The sequence below is a fragment of the Asparagus officinalis genome, chromosome 3, assembly GCF_001876935.1.
Source record: "Asparagus officinalis chromosome 3, Aspof.V1, whole genome shotgun sequence".
Lineage (NCBI taxonomy): Eukaryota > Viridiplantae > Streptophyta > Magnoliopsida > Asparagales > Asparagaceae > Asparagus > Asparagus officinalis.
Window position 1 is genome coordinate 74906153 of NC_033796.1, and position 4993 is coordinate 74911145.

The window sequence follows — 4993 nt, forward strand, 5'->3', positions numbered from 1 at the left end:
AGCAGATTTTCAGAAACTGTATTTCTATGTTCAAACATTTATTTCTCTCAACTGGGAAATGATTTTTTATAAATTCTTTCTATAACATGTTTTAATACATGTCTAGAACCTTCCCTCAAAAGTTCATAATTTTTGGAGCTGGTTTACTATTTTTAACCGATTTTATAAAATCGGATATACCTGCTACAGTACCGCCGGTCGACCAAAATTTTCCGCCGGTCGACCGACGAACTCTCTGGATGTCTCCTAAGTTTCTGACCTTGTTCGCGGTCGACCGCGATTTTTATCGGTCGACCGCTGGAGTCCCAACGGCTCTTTTTACTTTTTAGAGCCGTTGCAGATGGTTTTTTGGTCTTTTTGTAAGGGGTTTTGGTCTGAGGTTTTGGAGGCTATAAAAACCCTCTTTGATCTCAGTTTTCAGTAAGCTAAGAAGTTTTTAACAAGGGTTTTAAAAAGGAGTTTAAGCTTGTTTAAGGGTTTGGTTTAAAGCAGTTTTAGCTTTCACAAGTGGAGGTTGAAAACCGATACTGTGAGGTGTAAACGTTATTCGGGTGAACGTAGAAAACCCGGTTGTGATAGTGGATTTTTTCCCGGGAGTGGGGAGCGGAGACGTAGGACGGAAGGTCCGAACTCCGTGATCATATTGCTTGTTTGAGTTTGTCTTTGGCGTATTTGTTTTTGCATTTATCTTATATCGCCAATTGTGCATTACTCATTTATTTCATTCACTATCTTGTTTAGATTATTCACCCTTAGTTTATATATCCTTGCATATAGATTTCATCATATAGGATATATCACTTTGTGTATATTGCTTATTCTTACTTATAACTCTTGTATATCTATCTTGCAAGAATACAACTTGTTAATTAATTTTAATTGGCATAAAATCGGATTAGATTAGCATAAGACCCTAATCACCCCCCTCTAGGGTCTAACAGCATGTTTATGTAATGCAGTCTAAGCTCAAAATTTATTCCATTTGTTTCGGGGAGCATAATGCAAGAGGGGATTGTATTCCTAATGGGATAGCACATATCATGAAGAACGGGTGGATTAGGATGCTCTATTTCTATGATTGGTTCAAAGCGAATTAATCGATGTGTATTATCCCTAATCCACTGTTGCATACACCAAAACTATTTCTTTTTGTTATTATTTTTTTTATAAAGAAAAAAAATTAGTTTTTTTTATGAGAAGAAAAGGATAAAGAAAATTCCTAACTAAAACAAATCAAAGCAATCACTTTTCAATCACTCTAATTCTAGGGTTTAGCCTAACTCACTTCCGATAGTGAAAATATTAAAGTTTTACTCAGGTAGTTAGCCAGGTAAGGATAGTACTAGAGGGTGATCAAAGATTAATTAAGTACATCTTTCCTTACGGAGCGCTTTACGCAACCCCTAAACCTTGCCTTAGACACCAACTAATCTGAGAAAACTTAAACCGGTTCACTTCAGGATTTCTTGTTCCTTATTGAGCTCGAGTCCTTAGGGACAACGTCTAATGAGTTTTATTAGGTTTGGGTAGTGTAGTGAGGAATTAGTGATTTTTGGGCTAAGGAAAAGGTGATGAAATCCCTCACCTTATCTTGATTATGGGGTTTTGCCCTTAAAAATATTTTTAAGTGTGTGTCAAATCAAGATGCTCAAATCACTTGGTGAATTCCTACACTATATGAAATGCAACCCTAAAAATTAAAAGCGACAAAAAAAGATGATAAAAAGAAAATCTTTATATATTTTTTTATTAGGGTTAACAATCAAACAATTATGAGAAGGGGGAACATTTTTTGAGTTTATTATCTTGTTAGTTAATGTCTAAGTGAAAGATGGATTTTATTATGGTCAACAAAAATAAAATCTTTTTTTTAAATCCTAATTGTCTCTAATTGTGAAGCTAACTAAAAGGGGTGAAATTGAAAACACTAGAAAGAAGACTTACCCGAAAGTAAATCTTCAAACCCTAGTTCTCTAATCCGCGATCTTCAAGCTCCAAGCATTTCCTTCACAATAAACACAAAAGTTAAAGAATCAAAATAATTAAAACCTACTTAAGCACCTTCCCCGACAACGGCGCCAAAAACTTGATGCGGCATAAACATGTACCAAAAAGGTTACAAGTGCACAACCGTGTCAAGTTATAGTATAAAGATATCGATCCCACAAGGAATGTATTTTTATAGGAGAAAATATAAAATCGGTTCTTATGTTGTGTGCGTGACAAATAGGAGTGATGAGTGAATATGATTGTGGAGAGATAATGAGAGTGATAGTGTGTAGATCAATGTGTTTGAGAATAAATGTGATCAATAAGGCAAGAAAGAAGAATGAATAAAATTGAGAAATAAATCAAAAATAAAATTTAAGAATAAAAGAAAATGTAAGAAATTAAAGATGGTGGATTCAATTATAGATATGGGTAATCTAAAATTGAACCCACTTCTTAGAAAAGGGTGATTCCCTAGAGGGTTCTAGCCTAAAGGCGAATCAAACAAAATAAAAATAAACAAAAAGAAAAAATAAACCCAAGAGGGTTCTAGCCTCAAGATGAATAGTATAAGAAATTAAAATCTAACTACAAAATAAAGTGCAAAATCTAAACTACAAAATAAAATTGCAAGAATTAAATGCAAGAAAATAAATCTACTCTATAAAAATGCAAACCTCTAAACAATTCTTCATCTCCATCTTCATCATCCAACAAAGAGAAGAAATATTTAAAGTGGTGAAAATTTTATTATTATTAATTGTAACAAAAAGTTACAAATTTGGAAGGTCTTCTCAATTAAGAGTAGCCCTCCTCTCCAAAAGGAGTTATAAAAATTTTCACACCTCTAACCCCTCACTCTCTACCCCTATTTATAGTAAACATCAATGAATGTGAGCCCTTGAATTGAAATCTTATCCAAAACCATCAAAAATCAGCCCTTAATTCGTAACAGAATTATCAGTATTGATGCCAGCATCGATACTGGCATCGATGCCCTATAAAAATTCTGCTTTCACGGATGGCTTCGTCTCGTCGAGATAGGTGATTTTCATATATTATATGTTAAATTCCGCCTTCCAGATTGAGAGATATCGTCGTTTCTTTACGGCCAACCTTCTTGAATACATTTTTTTCATATTTGATTTTTTTTTAATTTCTCCGGCTTCTACAGGCTACTCGGCTTGATTCTGGGCTTGGGCTTTTTGGCTCTTGCTTGTGTTCTTCATTTAATTCATGGGTTTTTGTCGAGAGATGAGATTTTGAGCTTTATTCTTCATTAACCTGCAATTAAAGATAAAAACAATTATTAGTGGTATATTTATTTATATAAAATAGATAATGAGAGTATAAAATTGTAATAAAATATGATTATCAGCTAGAAATAGAGTTTAGAAAACTTCTCAATAGATCAAGAGTTGGAGGGAGAATAATTGGAAGCTCAAACTTCAATAGATGATCTCCTCAAACTCTTGTGGAATTGATTCACAAAACCAAAACACTCAAATGCTTAAAAGCTTATAAACACACTTAAACCAAACATAAACCCTTGTTAAGACTTTCTTAAACTTGTTTTAAAACTCTCTCAATTATTGATAGAGAGCTGAAGGCAATGGGGTATTTATACCCACTCAAAACTTCAGCAAAAACCCCACTAAAAAGACAACAAAGCCCCCAGAAAAACAGCTCAGAAAATAGCCGTTGGAGTCCAACGGTCAAATCGGCGGTCGGCCACGGTGGTCGACCGCGAAGAACAAAAAACAAAAAAAAAACTGTTCTGGATGGTTGTCGGTCGACCGTGAAATTTTCGCGGTCGACCGTGAGACACTTTTGAATCTCACGAAACTCCAGAAACTTTAGCGGTCGACCGTCGCGGTCGACCGCGAGAAAAAAATCAAAAAACTGCACTCTGGACTGCGTACGGTTGACCGCCACGGTCGACCACACTGTAGCACAGTCGACCGTGGCGGTCAACCGCACTGTAGCAATATGCACAAGCAATTTTCAGGTTTTGACAGATTGTGGAAATTTACGTATCTGATTTTGTAAAATAAATTAAAAATAGTAAATCAACTCCAAAAATCATGAAATTTTGAGGGAAGGTTCTAGACATGTAGATAAACATGTTAGAGAAATAATTTCTGAAAAATCACTTCCCAGTTGAGAGAAATAAATGTTTTAACATAGATAAACAGTTTCTAAAAAATTGCTGAAAACTCGTTTTTGTAAATTCAATTGAAAATAACAAAACAACTCCAAAATTAGTAAAACTTTGGTAAATGTTTTTATATATGAATATAAACATGTAAACGAATAAATTTTTCAAATTACATTTTCCAATTGTGAATACGCATCTGTTTTGTAAAAACATGCACGGACACATGCACATACATGAACAAAAAAACTTGATTTTTCCAAAAACGAGTTCAAACAACTTGGAAACACTTTAGAATGGATTTGTAGACATTATAAGAGATATGAAAATAGTGTGAACAAGTCTTCAATCTATAAACACAATATTTTCTAAATACAATAGAATATGAAACAAATAAAAATGTATATGAAGATATATATTGTTTCATATCTACATAACTTAACCAAAACAACTTAACCATATGAAGTCAAACATGTATATATATTGAAAATCAAAACTTGTATTTATATATATGACTATATATATATAAAACCAAATACGTGTATGTTTGTATATGATTGAGCTTACTGTATCAAATACACATAATATAAAACCTAAACTAAATTACCCAAGCTTGATCTTGTTCTTCAATAAGCTTGACTTGGTACACTTACGGATGAAGCTTGAACTTGAATCTTGAACTTGAATTACATTACTTCAACCACTATATCCGCCTACCTCCATTTGATATGATCGCTATAGCGCAATCCATCCAACCTCTATCATGTAGTTTGCCTAGAATAAATACGAAAAACAAACACTTGACAAACAATATTAGAAGTAAATTGTTTGTTAAACATTATTAAAATA